The 16,108-nt window shown below is 37.8% G+C and overlaps 1 protein-coding gene across 12 annotated transcripts in view; it reads left to right on the top strand.

The window, feature by feature from the left end:
* The window catches only part of UHRF2 (ubiquitin like with PHD and ring finger domains 2), an 84,854-nt gene that overhangs the window by 36,108 nt on the left and 32,638 nt on the right, over positions 1-16,108 (top strand). The window lies entirely within an intron of this gene.

Raw genomic sequence — 16,108 nt, forward strand, 5'->3', positions numbered from 1 at the left:
ATGACTCTTGGGTACGGTGTTTTCTCAAGAAACTTTTATGATATAACTTCCAGTATGCTGTATGATTGCTTTCTAAGAGATTAAAAAATGGTCAATCTTTATGAACAGTCTCCTTGAAGAATTCACTGTAACCTTCCTCCTCCCACAAGCTTTCCTCATTCCTTTAACATTATCCTTTTCTGGCACTAAAGAACTGAAGGCAATTGGATCCAGTCCGCCACCTCCATCCATGCGGAAGATGGAAACATATTCTAAGGAAGGCTTACATGCAAAAACTGATTTTAAAATGAAACTGGAACTGAAGTGAAATTTCCTTTTGCTTATTAAATGATTGGTTTAATCTTGGCATGCCCCACATTTACTCAGTGAGTAGCATCATTAGTCTGGGAGTATATTCCTTAAAATGAAGTAGACTACTTAGAGTATTTTCCTTATAAGAAGGGAGAAACATCGTATCTGTAGGAAGATATGATGCAGGATGTGGTTAACTGGAAGAAATGTAGACTTATGATCAGGTGCAATTCAGTATTTTGCTTAAAAATAGTCATATATAGTACTAGGGAAATAAGGCATGGTATATAATAGGAGTAGGTGAAAATTGTTTTGTGGGTGGTTTTTAGTTTTAAAGTAACAGGAGTTGTTTTATGGATAATCTCAGTATATTACCATTTCCTTGTGCTAATTAGAGCAGGCATATAGAATCATAGAATATCCTGAGTCGGAAGGGACCCATAAGGATCATCGAGTCCAACTCCTGGAACCACACAGGTCTACCCAAAAATTCAGACCATATGATTAAGAGCACAGTCCAAAGGCTTCTTAAACTCCAACAGGCTTGGTGCTGTGACTACGTCCCTGGAGAGGATGTTTTGACATGTTTTGAGACAAAGTGGGGAAAAAATGTAAAGCAAGAAGAAATTGAATTATTAATCATTAACTTAGCAAGGGAGAAGAGATTTAAGAGGACAGAATAGAGAGATTAATGTTTTGCAATACATTTAATAGTTGTATGACATTTGGTGAATCACAGAGATGGACTTCATGGCCTTCTATAATCAGAACTATCCAGTTATCAGTTTACTTTAAGTTCAAATGTCTATTGATAGTTATTTAAAACTATTGTCTGTAGGTAGGGGTTCTTTCAGAATTTTTCCACTTTAGTAAAGTAAGATTTGTTGGCAAAACAAAGTACCCATTTCGAGTGATGGCTAAATCAAGTGATGGCTAAAATTCTGCTTGTGGTGGTTGGATCTCTACAGGATAGCTTTTTTTTTTCCAGTCTGAATAAGCTGATAGTTATGCTTCAAATTTGAAGATGGTAACAGAGCAAGTACTGTGGGTATTCCCTGTAGTACTGACCTCTCACTGTCCTCCAGATAGAGGTTGGAGGGGAAAGTCACAGTTGATAAATACTGTAGGGGTGAATTTAAGTCCATTTTCCAAATGGAACCCTATTTCAATGAATTTTCTTCCCAGATAAGAACTTAGGTTTCTTTTACAAGTTGATAGTTTGTATATGCAGTCAGTCAACTAGTTTGCAGAAGGTAAGGTTATCTGAGCCCTATCATTTCTGTAACCTATCATTTCTGTAACATATCAAGGAATAATACTTGGTAAATAATACTCTGTTATGTGTTACCTAAACCATTCCTATCAGTTAACAGTAAATCCTCTCATTTAAAAGTACAAGATAAATCTGCTAGGATTGATAAACTTGGGAGGAGCGTGCTCACTTTACTTTCTCGTTATGTTGGTTTGCAAAATAAAAAGTCAGTCTTACTGTTTCTAATGTTCTTATCCAATGTTGTAATTAGTTGTTCATTAAAATAATTAACTAATGCTAATATAATGATGTACTCTATCATAAATGTTTTATGGATATGTATTAGTGAGTAACTGATTATATGTTAGTGATGAATTATTTGCGCACTACTTAAGAACAACCTTAAGGCAGTAATGGCAGGAAGAGTTCTTAGAGATGATTCAGATACAGTCATAGCCATGTCTCCTCCCTTTTTGGCATTTTGTTAAAAAGGCTCTGTTTGAAACAACCAGTTTTGTAGAAAATAGTCTAACATTTCACTTACTGATGTTTTTGATGGCTTCTGAAAAAGATTTCATGGAGCTGTTGGCACCAGGACAGGAAGTATCAAGACTGTCTTTGTGGTAATGCTTTGGAGAGGGTAGAACACTTATGGTAGAACATACCATGAATATTTGTTTTTACTGTATGTTGACGCGTGTATTTGTTGTGTTACTTTTACTCGTGTCTTAATCACAACCTAAAGGAAGTGTCCTGTACAGTCTGTCATCATTAGTTCATGTTTTGAGAAACAGATATGGATTAGAGAACATTACTGAAGAGAAGTGAGACTGACAAAAAGAGAAAGACACTGTTGTACAGAAGTCTTAACCACATTTCTATCTGTCCTGTACCTGCATTGGAACTGAAATTTAATTTGTAACTGTAGGATGCCTGAGACCTATCCAGTTCGGACTTAATGTCTTAGATAGAAATACTTGGGAAACTGGTGCTTTGCATACCGCAAATGGGCTTAGGACCATGTGTATTCCATGACTGTGTGCTCATATGTGCAGGTCAGAATGGTCTGTGTATGTGGCACCTCCAAATAGATTTGAATTGGATTTGCAGGGTGTACCCTGCTCAGGCAGGGTAATCTCCAGAGGTCCCTTCCAACCTCAGCCGTTCTGTAGTTTTGTGAAAATCAGCTCTTACTTTTCTGAATTCGGCCCGTGAAAATTGGAATTTAGTAAGAACCTCTCTCAATACCAAGAGATATCTTTTTGTTTAAATCATCAGAATGATACAAGAATATAAGAAAAAAAAGGTTAATTCTGCAGGTTTTATACCTGCAGGTTTTATACCTCTTACCAAGTGAATATTTAATGAATTTGAGGTCTTTACCTGAGTAACCGTAATGGAAGGTAATAGAAAGGGTTCTAAAATGTCAATGTTATATATTGATTATCTTTTAGTTCTGTGGGGTTTTCTGTGAGGCCTCCTGCTCCTTAAAAAGAATTGTTTTGTTTTTGAGGTAGACCTCCTTTTTGAATGTTTGGTTTTCTATTTAGTCTTCCATATTCAAAGTTTATTTTCCCCATTTAGAACATCACCTCTGTTTTGTTGTAGGATACATCCATTTATCATTTCTTTGCTTAGACTCCTTTTACTCCTGTCTAGCATGTTTTTGTTCTTGGAATGTAGTATGATGTCTGTAGAAAGGTTTTATGTTATCTCTACAGATTTTACTCTTTCAGCTGTTTTTTCTAATTTTTGAACACTTTTTTCATTTATACTTAATTCCTGGTTTTGAAGTCATACGTAATCATTTTTCTAGTCTTTGCAGAGATATAGAACTTGAACACATTACAGAGCAGTGAAACAAGCCTTGCACTCTGTTCTGGATGCTTCAAAAACTGTCTTTTATGTACAGCTAGTCCAAAAAAAAGTTACTGGCAGTTGCAACTTTCTTGACACTCACAAAGTATATTACTGTTATTTCTCTATCTGTTTCAGTATGTGTTGTGATAATTAACATGTCGTAGTTGATGTTGTCATACCTCGTTAGGTACCTAGTAGTGTAGTTCTGATACTAAATGTTTCTTGCTTAGATTTGGAATTTCAGTCTATAGTTCGTACTTTACTTATGTTTGTATATTGTTGTGGTACAATTCTCTACACAAAATAACTTCCGATTTTGTTTGTTTTAATGTAACATCTTTTGATTGCTGGTGGTTAATCTTGGAAGACATTGTTTTGCTGATATGTGGAATACTAACAAGATTTACTTGTAGCTGTTCTTCCAAATAGCTTTCATGTGTTATCGATAAGTATTCTAAGAATTCTGATTGCTGAAGAACTTGCCATTTGTCTGTGCAAGAAACTTTCAGGCATATTTCTTGTAGACAACAAAACTTCTGAAAGGGTGAATTCATATCTCACTTTCCTCTCCTCCTTATGACTTCAGTGCAGCTCGTCATCTCCCAAAGAAGAGACATTTTTTTAATTAACACAGCTGTTGGTAGGAGCTTCTCAGTCCTGCTGGTGAAAGGGAAAGGCTTTGGAGGATAAATCCTCCTAAATGAAAGGAGCAGGCAAATTCTGTGGATCAAAACCTGGTTAGCTGCACAGCTGGTGTTGACAGGGATTTGGCTTTTGATACCATGGGTCCCATATTTGGATTCCCATCTGTTCCTAAAAGCCTTTCATCCTCAAGTGGAATAAGAGCATCTATGCCAACAGACTGAATCCTGGTGAGTAGAGCTTTAGGTAATGAGGGAGGCTTATAAACCCGCTTGTTAAGGAGTGGTTTAGTATGTGCATGGAAAGCAGAGGGTACAGGGTGGTGGGAATAAGGAGGATCTTGGGACTGATAAAAGAGGTATACTCATATCAAGTACATGTATGCAAATATATACAGCCTGGGAAAAAAATCAGGAACAATTAGTTCTGCATCTGTGAGATGATGGGACAACTAATGTGACTGGAGTGAGAAATAGATGGATGCAAGCTTGTCAGGAACAACAAGGAAGATGAGATGGGGTTGCAGTGACGTGAAGAAGTTTAGATATAGGGAACTCTTCAGCAGGATGGCAACAGTGAGTGAGATCTTGTTGGTCAGGATGAGAGAGGTCAAAAAGGATGGCATAGTGGTAATTCACCCATTCAAGGTGATGAAAAGGACAAAGCCTTCTTTAAAAGTCTCAGAGTAACAAGGCACGAGTGTTCATGGAGGACTTAAAACTTCCTGATACTAGCTGGCAGGACAATACAGTAGAATGCAAGCAGTCAAGAGGATTTCTGGATGATGTCAGGGATAACTTCTTGATACAGGTACAGGATAGAGCCAACAGGGTGATGCACAGTTGGATGTGCTGTTTATTGAAAACTACTGGGGATGAGATGCTTAATGGTAGCCTAGGCTATACTGACCATGAAATAGTGGTTATCAACATACTGATGCAACAGATGAAAGAGTAGCAGAATATGGACACCAGAATTTAGTAGACCAGACTTGAGTTGTATTCCTGGAACTGTTGTAAATGAGGACTTCAGAATATACAAGGATGGTGTTACAAGAACCAAACCTTATCTAGAGTTGATACTTATAAGGATACTTATAAGAGATCTCAAGGGCAACACAAAGAGCCTTTACTACTGCATTGGCAGTAGAAGGCTAAATAAGGAAGTATGTTTGTGAATATGACAGATGACCCAGTAACAATTGCCTCAGTCTCTACCAACAAGTTCTCTGGCTGTTCTGCTTAGTGAGAACATTCAAGAAGAGCCACCAGCAATGGATGATGACTGAGTCAAAGATTACTTGCAAGAATTTGACCTAGACAAGTCCATGGAACCAGATGGGTTGCATCCCGGGGTGCAAAGGGAGCTGTGGTGTTGTAGTAATGCTGCTCTCTAGTGAGTCTGAAAACTCACTGAGATCAGGGGAGGCTCTTTATGACTGGAAGAGGACAAAGGTTGTGCCCACCTTCAGAGAATGCCAAGATAGAGCTACAGGCCAGTCAACCTCACTTGAATCTATGGGAAAACTCTAGCATGGTCCTCTTTGAAGTGCTTGCCATTTAAAGATTGTTTGGAGCCAGGATGGATTCCCTCCCCCCCACACACACAAGCAAATCATACCTTATGAGCCTCACTGCCTTCAATGGTAAAACAAGTAGCGCTTGTTCAAGGGCGGAACAACTAATTTACTTTAGTTTTAGCAAGTCTTTCAACTGTGTGTCCCACAATACTCTGTCCAAATTAGGATGATGTAATCTTGTTAGGTGGGCAACTACATGGGATTTTAAAAAAAAAAAGAATAACCAGACTCAGAGTAGTGCTTAATGGTTATACACTACTTGGAAAGGGAGAACTACCAGAGTCTGTTCTGGTACCTGTACTGTACACTGTCTTCAGCAATAGCCTGGCGGAAGCAAGGTTGCGCACTACCATCAAGTTCACAGAAAGCAAACTGGCAGACTGGTGGATGCACTCAAGTCTGCAAGTCAGAGGGACCTGAGCAGGCAGGAGCAATCGGCTAACAATGAGCCTTATGAAGTTTAACAAAGATAAATGCAGAGTCCTCCAAAACCTGGGAAGGCAGAGCCTCTTGCTGCTATGGAGGTTAAAACTGGACTGTCTGGGAAGCAGCTTTGCTGAGAAGAACCTGTGGGTGTTGGTAGACAGCAAGGTAAACGTGATGAGCAAGTAGTGAGTCCTTGCTGTAATGAAGGCTAACAATATTTGGGCTATATGAAAAAAATTGGGCTATATGAAAAAAGTGGAATCAGAAGGTTGGCAGATGTATACCCCCTATTGAGTACTCGTTAGACTGCATTAAGAATACTAAATCCACCACCTCAGACACCTGTGCACACAAAAACAGAAGATAAACTAGAGGAGATCTCTGAGGGGCTCTAAAGGGCTGCTGAGATGATTTGGGAAGCCTTAGTGATACATGTCAGGTGGACCAGAGGCAATGGACCTAAATTGCAACAAGAGACAGGGATAAGACAGGGATAAAATTTGTTAAAACATTAACTACTTAAAAAAAAAAAAACTCAAATAGATGTATTAAAAGTTATAATATCTTGGATTTGATAACCATTTCATAATTAGAATAAAATAAAGATATATTTTGAATGTGAAGAATGGACTGACTTGAATCTTAAGGGTTTTGTTTTCCCAGACCAAAAAAAAATATATCTTCAGTACTTGTAACACTATCCTTTTTCTAATAAACATGCAGACTTGGAAACATAGAGTCTTTTGATTTACTTTCTAGGAGGTGATTCTTAGGAACATTTCAAAGCTTAATTTTCTGTTCTCAGTGGGGAAAGTAATCTCAAATAAGAGAGGAAGAATAAACTTCAGTAAAAAAAAATAAATCCAGGAAAGTGATGAGCAACATTCATAATTTTCATAATGCTCAACATTATGAAAATAAAAATTTAAAAGGAATAGTGTTAAAATATATTTATACACTTAAGGGACTCATTAAGGGTAGAAAGGACTCCATGAGCTGGTCTAGTCCAACTCCCCTGCTGGAGCAGGATCACTGAGAGAGATCAACCTAGGCCTATGTCCAGTTGGGTTTTGAATATCTGGGTAGAGACTTGACAACCTGTCTAGGTAATCACTGCTTTAAAAAAATAAAATTTAAATGTTCAGAGGGAATTTCATGTGCTTTCATTTGTGCCTGTTACCTCTTGTCCTGCCAGTAGACACTAGTGAGACAAGTCTGGCTCTCTGTTCTTTATGTTCTTCCATTAAGTATTTATATGTATTATTAAGAGTCTTCCACACACAAGCCTCTATACTCCAGACTAAATGCTCCCCTGTCAAAGATGCTCCAATTCCTTAATTATCTTCATGATAACTTCATGATAATAAAATTCATGATTCCTTAATTATCTTCTGGAATTGCTCCAGTAAGCCCATAACTTTCATATACTGCGGAGCCCTGAACTGGACATAGTACTCAGTATTTGGCCTTACCAGTGCCTTTGTATTTTCCTTGGTTGAACATAATGAAATCCTCTGTCCAGGTCACTCTGAAAGACAGCACACCCAGTTGGTTTGTCGGCCTGGTTTTGTGTTAAAAGAGAACTTGCTGAGAATGCACTAGGTTCCCATGGTTCCTGTCATTCAGGTCATTGATGAAGGTAGAAGACAGTACTTAAGAGACAGTGCTGGCTTCAGTATCAACCTCTGGGGTAAACCCCTAGTGGCTTGCTTCCAATGGGACTTTCTGCCATTCTCCACAATACTTTGGACCCAGGTAATCAGTCAGTTTTTAATCCTCTGTACAGTGCACTTAACTAACTTACACTTTAAACTTGTCTGTGAGGATGTTGGGGAGGCAATGTCAGCCATACTGAAGTGGAGGTAAACAATATCTGCTCCCCTGTCATCCTCCAAGCAGGTCACATCATTGCAGAAAAGCACCAGGCTAGTTAAACATGATTTTCCCTTTGAAAGTGCATGCTAACAATTCAAATTCACAATCATCATCTTTTCCTGGATCTGTCAGCGGATCTTCCTTCTTGTAGATAGGGGTGACATCTATTCTCTTCCAGTTTGCAGGAACGTGTCTTGGCTATCATGGCCTTTCAAAGATGACCTAGAGTGGCCTTGCAAAGGCAAAAAGTAGCTCCTGCAGTGTTCATGGGTACCTACTAGGTTCCACAAACTAACACATGTCCAGTTTGTTTAAGTGTCCTTTGCTGACGCTAAGTCATCTTTGCTTGAGACATGCCCACTGGTCTCAGGGACCTGGGATCTCTGAAGACTGATCTTTCCAGTAAGTGCTGAGGCAAAGAAGGCTTTGAGTACCTTTGCCTTTTGTGTTTCGTTTTGTCATCAGGGACCCCGTCACATTTAGCTGTGAGTCCATGTTTTCTTTGTCTTTGTAGAATCCTTTCTTGTTGCCCTTCTCGTTGCTAGCCAGATTCAACATCAAGTGGACCTTGGTCTTCCCAACTCTATCGCTACGCAACTGGACAGCAACTCTACAGTCCCCCTGGGTCAGCTACCCCTGCTTCCACCTCTTACATACTTCCTTTGTATGTGTGAGTTTAGCCAGGAGCAGTTTGCTCATCAATGCAGGCCTCCTGATGCCTTTGATTTCCTGCATGTGGGGATGAACCTTTTTTGAGCTTGGAGAACAGGATTCTTTAATATCAAGGGCTGTATCTTTTGGGATTTTTCCAAGCAGATCTCTGAAGAGTCTGTGGCATTGCTTTTCACCTTGCTGCCACCTCTAAGGATCTTTAATTCCATCCTCTCATCATTGCTGCAGCCATAGCTGTCCCTGACTTTCATATCCCATTTCTTCTGTTTGTAGTCAGGCCTAGCCATCCACGTTTCCTTGATCACCTGTGTCGGGAAGTCATCACTGCACCTGAGAAATTTTTTTAGGTTTCTTTTGTTCTGCTATGTTGTCCTATCAAGGTGCTTACAATTCCTCATGAGAACCAGGTCCTGTGGACGCAATACTTCTAGCATCGCCCATGTAGTTCTGTCTGGTAATCTTGACCCACGTGGTCTTGACTGGCTACTGACCTGTCCCCATTAAAGGGCAACTTCCCCTCCTTGCCTTCGTAGCCTGTCCTTCCTAAAGAGTGTGTATCCATTCATCACAGCACCCCAGTCATGTGAGGTATTCCACTATGCCTCTATCATCCCAGCGAGGTTGTATTCATGTAATAATTACACAGACTTCAGTGATTCACCCTGTTTGTTCCCTGTGCTGTGTGTATTAGTATACAGTCATTTCAGAGAGGCAGCCAGGTGTGCAAGTTCCCCAGAAAGGGCACAAGAGTTTTCCCCATAAGGTTGTTCTGGCATTTCCTTCTTTAGATATCTACGCTTATAGTGATTACACTTCAGCCTTGATTGCTGTATTCCTTCTCTTCTGATCATGCCTGACCCTTTGCTTGCCTGTCCCATCCACAGCTTCCTGACTTTGTTGAAGGAATCTCTCAACAGTTTTACCCAGAAGTCTATGAAAATTGTTATATACTTACATAAAAATGAATTATAATGGTATCATCACCAACTCCAAACATTCAATGACTAGAAAAGCTACATTGCCGTTATGCAATAGCCATAAGGCACTTGAATGGGGCATTTAATATCATGCAGTAATGGAATTGGCCATCATGGCATGGGGACTTGATTTAATTTGTCTGAAGAGCAACATAAAGAATGAAGACACTCCACAATCAGTAACTGCCCTCTAAATACCAAATTAATTAGGACTTTTTTTTCTCTATAGATCCGTGTACTTTCTTTCAGGAATTCTTGGTGAGAAGAGATGCATCCTGTTCTGAGCAGAAACATCTCTGGATGCCAGCTCTTTTTACTTGGTTGTTTTACGGTGTTCTGTCAGCTAGGTGTTAACATCTGCATGTTTCAACATGGATTTGGTATCTGTGGCCAACCATTTAGCATTGTGGTAGTGTAAACAACAAACTTAATAGAGTCCCAAAATGGAGAGAGTTGTGACAATGTCAAGGTCTTTCCCCTCCCTGGTTCTGAACCAGGAGCCTTTCTGCAGTACCATGGACAGGTCCTCAACCTGGATGCAGGGCTGGCCATGGGCAGGCCTCAGCATGGTGGGTGGGATCCATCGTTTTTCATTTACTGCCTTTTCCTCTGTCTGCTCAATGGCACAGGGCAGTCATGCTCCAGAGCTACCTAATAAACATATTATTAGGATGTCCCAATGTAACTTGCTATTTCCTTAGAGGCCAGTGCTTTCCCCATTTTCCAGGTGTTAAGTTTTTGCTTGCTTTTCTAATATTCATCTTCTTTACAGTTCCTAGGCTAAGGAAGAAGGGTAGTCCCTGCAAACAAAGATCCTCTTTCATAGTCTTGACCAATGACTTACAATATGATGATTTATAAATGCATGAAACATAATGCTTACTTCTGAGGTTAAAAAAGTAATATGCTGGCTGGCTTGTACGTGTATCCATAATGTGAATCTGTAGGTTTAGCAGTCAGGGAAGAGAGAGAGAGGGGGTGGGGTGGATAGGGATTGTTTTGTTTTGCTTTACTTTGCTTTGTTTTAATGGCTTTAGGGGGTTCCGGATAGGTTATGACATTTCTGACGGTACGGTCTTCAATGTATTCTGGAAAACAGTTTTGTTTTTATCTTTGTCGTAGTGCTCTCTCTCTCTCTCTAAGCGTATATTTATATATGGGAATTAAATTTTTGCATAGTTGAAAAGTTGTCTAATGTGTTTGTCATTATAGTGGCTCATGTAATAAAAATAAATAAAATTGAATTAAAAGCACAACTAGTACGGTTCTGTTTTGCAACTACATTTGTATGTTCATGATAAACCAAATGGATGTGGAATATTCTAAAACAATCTTGAAAATATTGTCTGTTTTTCAGTTTGCATACAATACAAAATGAAAGAACTTCTTAGCAATTTAGTGCAACCTAGAAGATTTGGTCAAATTATCAATGTAATATGCTATTTTTATGTGGGAAGATTCAGTAAGTCACTTTTAAAAGAAGTCTGTTTAAAATCTAATCTCTAGTCATATCTGGTGAGCATTGTAATTGCTTTATTGGTATGTTTTAGCCTTCGTTTAATTGTGTAAACAGTACGTGTTTGCAGTTTAGCCAAAGTTATAATTATGTTTAAATGTAAAGCAAGCAGTAGTAATTTATATCAGATTGTGATATTTTCCATTTAACATCTTTTGAAATATAAATGCTTATACATGTATTTGTTTTAATGTCAGAAACATTATTTTGGTTGATAGTGACTTAGAATGAACATGTTAAAGTGAATGTCAGAACATGTTTTGATTTTCAAGAGTAGGTTTCTGTAGACGTTATTTATTTTAATTGCACTAATTTAATTCTCTAGCCTAATGATTATAACATACTCAGTATTTTTATAGTACTGTTTTTTAAACATTATTTATGAAGTCTGTTCAGGAGCCCATTTTCTCTTTAAAAAGTTTTAAGAGGTTTATCTATTTTAAAATCAATCCCCACTTTCAAAAGTGTACATTGAGTAAGGCAGGATACAAGTTCATGCAGCTGACAGATGTGAAAGCACAAAGTGTAAAGAAGCAAGGACATGCTTCTGGTACATGTGGTACACATGAACTTCGGAACATGAGTGTCTCAACTGCTGTCAGAATAAAAGTTTGAACTTGTACTAAATTCTAAATTCTAGCATTGAGAGTGGTAATATTGAAAAGGTTGCTTGCATAGTTCTCAAGAAGTTATTCAGGATGGTGCAGGAGAAAATAGAAGGATCCTAGCTGAAAGTTTAGCAAATGCAGAATGGATGGTGGTTGATCATAAACAGAAGGTAAACAAAGCAGTGCGTATGAAAATACAGATCCTCAAAGTGGTAGTAAATTTGGTCCTGTTTTGATTTCTATATTGATTGCTAAATTAATTCATACATTCACTGATCATAGCTGACATTATGTTCTGTTAGGTTTTGTTCTGATTGTGGCTTTTTCTCTGCTGACCTGGACAATACCCTTTGATGGTAACCACAGAAACTGACAAATGTCTTAGTTGTCAGTGGCAAACATGACTTAGTGTGAGCAATGTTTTTTTCTTGGAATCATAGAATTGTGGAATGGATTGGGTTGAAAGGGACCTTAAAGATCATCTAGTTCTAACCCCCAGTCTTTAGGAGACCTAAAGATTCACTGTATGAATATAACCCATGTGTGTATTTTTTTTTCAATAGAGTAATTTTTACAGTTTTGATTCAGGTTAATATTTTGACTCTTAGTGCATGTGGAAATTCTTTTTTTCTAATTTCAATATGGTAAAACTAGAAAATGCCAGACATAGGTCTAGCAATTGAAACTGAATCTCTCAGACTATAAGATCCAATAGAGTATTCACAATGTGGTAATTGTCTTTTAGCAGGTTTTGTTTTCTTGAAAACTGACCTTTGAAATATCCAGTATAATGCCCAGATAACATATTTCTAATCAAGTGTGCTTAACGTTTGTCTAGCATGTTTTGCAAACTGAAGGTTTAAACAGAAAGATGGAAAAACAAACAAACAAAAAGTATGGATATAAGATTCTATTGAAGGTTTCTCTCTATCTGTGGCTAACTTATCTAAAAGGAAAGCTTGTGTTAGGAATTTTGTTGTATTGCAGGGTTTGGCTGGCTCTGTTTTGGGATTTAATTTCTTTAAATGATTTAGTGCGCTTTCATGAAATACAAATGGAGTCTTATTTACTATGCTTAAGGTATACTTTAAGTTTTTTTCATCTGATTTTTACTATGGTAAGGTGAAGAAATGTAGAAAGGTGTCATGCAAAAGGTGTAGAAAGGTTTCTCTGTATATTTCACAGAATTTTATTAGATAATCCTGTTTTTCTTTTTCTTTTTCTTTTTTAAGAGAAGTTATGTATGGTCTGATCATTAAAGCTAATGTATGTGTATGTTGACAGAAGAATTAGTCTTTTAAGAGCAAATAGCTAAGCTGAGTTTTTCAGCTTTGGTAAGGCAAACCTACTTTTTACTAGCCATCAGTTGTCACAATGGTAGTTGAACTTCCTCTGTAGTTCTGGATATGCAATTGCGGTATTTACTGGAACACAACAGCTTTGTAAATGTATGTGATAGTGTTTGCTTGCTACTTATTTCAGTCAGAGCAGAAAATGCAATGTTTTCTCTAGTTCAAATACTAGACTCCTTTCAGAAAAAACTTTGTTAGGGGTTATTTTCTGAGTGCCCTTATCCCAAAGAAACGTGCAAGTGACACCCAAAAGAGAAGGACATTTACCATGACCGTATACGTGATACAGAAATTATTAATTTTGTCTGTTTTATCAGTTCCATCTAGGTATCAGAGCAGTCAGAAGGATAGCAGTGCTATGAGAGGAAATTACACTTTTACCAATTGTTACCTGCTTACAATTGAATTTTCTTAATTTTTTTGAGAGTTCTGTGTTTTCTAGCATTAGATAAAGGACTTGTTTTATTTAACTAGCTATAGAAGAAGTATTAGTGAGCTTCAGCGCTTTGAGGTTGAAATACACGTGATTTTTGGTAATGAAATTGATGATTAAAATCTTTGCTTCTGCATACTTCACAGAAACTTTTTGACATGGTGCCTTTTAGTTTACTAGTCATTGAACCAAATTATAAATCTCTTCATGTTTGAAGAAAACAGTGACATAATCAATGTAGTTAATAGTTTAACAGTTTAAATCAATGTAGTTTAATAGTTTAAATAGTCATCAGTGGAATTTACTCCTAGTAAATATTCTACTGAGCTCAGGTTTGGCTTGTTCCCCGTAGATATGGATAGCAATAGCACAAGCATCTGTAGATTTGCTTCCACAGCTTTATGGTGTTTTCCCACCTTTCTTCTTGTCTAAAAACTGTACTTAAGAGACCTGTATGCAGTGTGAAGTTTGTTTTGTTTGTTTTGGTTTGTTTTGGTTTGGTTTGGTTTTCCCCGATAGTGCTTTCTAAATTCTGGAGAAAATGCTGTAAGAAATGAGCTAAATTAAAGTAAAACAGCTCCAAACCATAAGACAATGTAGAGACAGGGTAAAAAAACGTTTCAAGTCTTTCCTAGAAGCATTTTTGCTCATAACAGTGATAGAGTACTACAAGCAAACCCACACAAATACTGAACATGTGCAAGATGTAAAACTTGAGGGAATATAAGCTGTGCAAATAGGCTGAAATTTGTCTGAAATGTACTAGAATTTGAAAATATCTCTTTATATGGGAGAGTCATATTTGTAGCAGCTATATTTTGTTTTACATCGAACATGTCAATATCATTTCCTGACAAAATTTTAGCTGATTTAATACGTTATGCTTCAGCTTTTCAGTAGATACACCTGTAGTTGTACACTTATTAAAATCCAATGTATTCAACTTCTGTGACTACTCTGACTTTCCCATACAGATCTGCTTAAAATTTAAGGTTTGCTTGTTTTTCTTTGTATGCATACAGATATTCAAATCCATACGCATGGTTTGTTGAATGTAAAAATTCATGTTATTTAGGAGAAATAAGGCATAATTCTGTGTTTTAATTTTAAAATGCATGCACTGCTTTTGAGTTATATTAGAAATTGCTATTAGAGGAATCAAGGTAGATCAGCAGTCAAGCCGTGGTATAGATAAGGAACATCCTAACATAATAAGGTTTATAGCATTGAAGAGGGTCAGGAGAACTGCTGGTAGCTCTTTTCTGTGTGTGTGTTTGCTTGTTTGTTTGTTTTGTTTTGTATGTGTGATTTTTTGATGTCGGTGTTGGTGGTGTTTTTTGGTGTTGGTGGTGTGTTTTGTAAATTTTTTGTTTTCTTTTTTTTTTTTTCAAAAAATAAGCAGAGAAACCTTGATACTCTGAGAAGGTCCCTCTGTATTTGTTTGTGTTTTCTGCCAGAGATTATGTATACATTTTTTCCTTTGGAAAAGGATCTATGCATCTTTGAATGCATGATGTTTTATGACTGTGAATTTATGTTTGTTATAGATAATCCAAAGGGTTTTCGCGTGCTACTGCAGAAGAGAGGTATTTCCACTCTCACTTTACCTGCAGTGCTATACTGGTCCCCAAAGCCCTTCTTAGAGGGGTAGTTATTCTTGGAAGTACTCTGTTATCTGTTTCAGGCAGGATTTTCTAGATACGTATTTCACTTTAAACTAAAACTGGAGATTTTGCCTTAAACAGAACTGCAGATGTGGTGACAGCTGGAGGAATTTAAATGCCATAATCATTCACAGAGTAGAAGTATCTCTAACCTTAGTTGTCAGAGGCATACTTTGCAATGACAGAAGCTGGAGTCCAGCCTTCTAGTGTGAGTGGTTGGACCATACAGTCTCATCCAGACTGAGGTGCAGGGAATTCGCCTTCCTGTGTTCACTGCACTGCATATAAACTTAAATAAAACTGAGGGATATTTCCACAATGTACAGAACTGCTTTAAGCAATGCCCCCTAGTGTGCAAACGAAACTTATCTTAAATACATGATTTTTTGGTGAGGAAAATAAGCTTTTCTCTGTCAGATTGAGGTATTTGCATTGATGTAGCATTTGTATGTTCTGTTGAAATATCCAAAATCTCTCAATTTTGCTAGTGGTTTCTGTTTATGCATATGACTAACAAGTGGGGAATTATTTCCCTCCAAACCCTGGAAGGAATAAAAAGGGTCAAACAAATACAGATGCCAAAGTGAACAACTGTTGGTACATGTAAAAGGCAATCATGGTGAATCAAGACACCATCAAAGTCATCTCAGACTCCAGTCCCATGGAGATCTAAACCACTGCAGATCTCAGGGCCACCAAAAAGGGTTTTGTTGCCTGTGGGTTTTTTCCTGGCTTAGTTTTCTGCTGCCTTAGTTAAGTCAGCATGTGGCAGAGTCCAAGAACTGGAGTCAGCACAAGGGAAGTGGTGGGAGCAGACAATGAAATGGGGGAGAGAGCAGAGCCTTTCCTTTTTTGCTTCTCTTTTCTGAGAACTGTAGTCTAACTGAAGAAGCAGAGGCACACCCTCAAGCAGAATAAATGGGCAAGTCAAGTCCCAGATTTGAGTTACCACAAACTATTA

This window comes from Cygnus olor, chromosome Z (assembly GCF_009769625.2).
Source record: "Cygnus olor isolate bCygOlo1 chromosome Z, bCygOlo1.pri.v2, whole genome shotgun sequence".
Lineage (NCBI taxonomy): Eukaryota > Metazoa > Chordata > Aves > Anseriformes > Anatidae > Cygnus > Cygnus olor.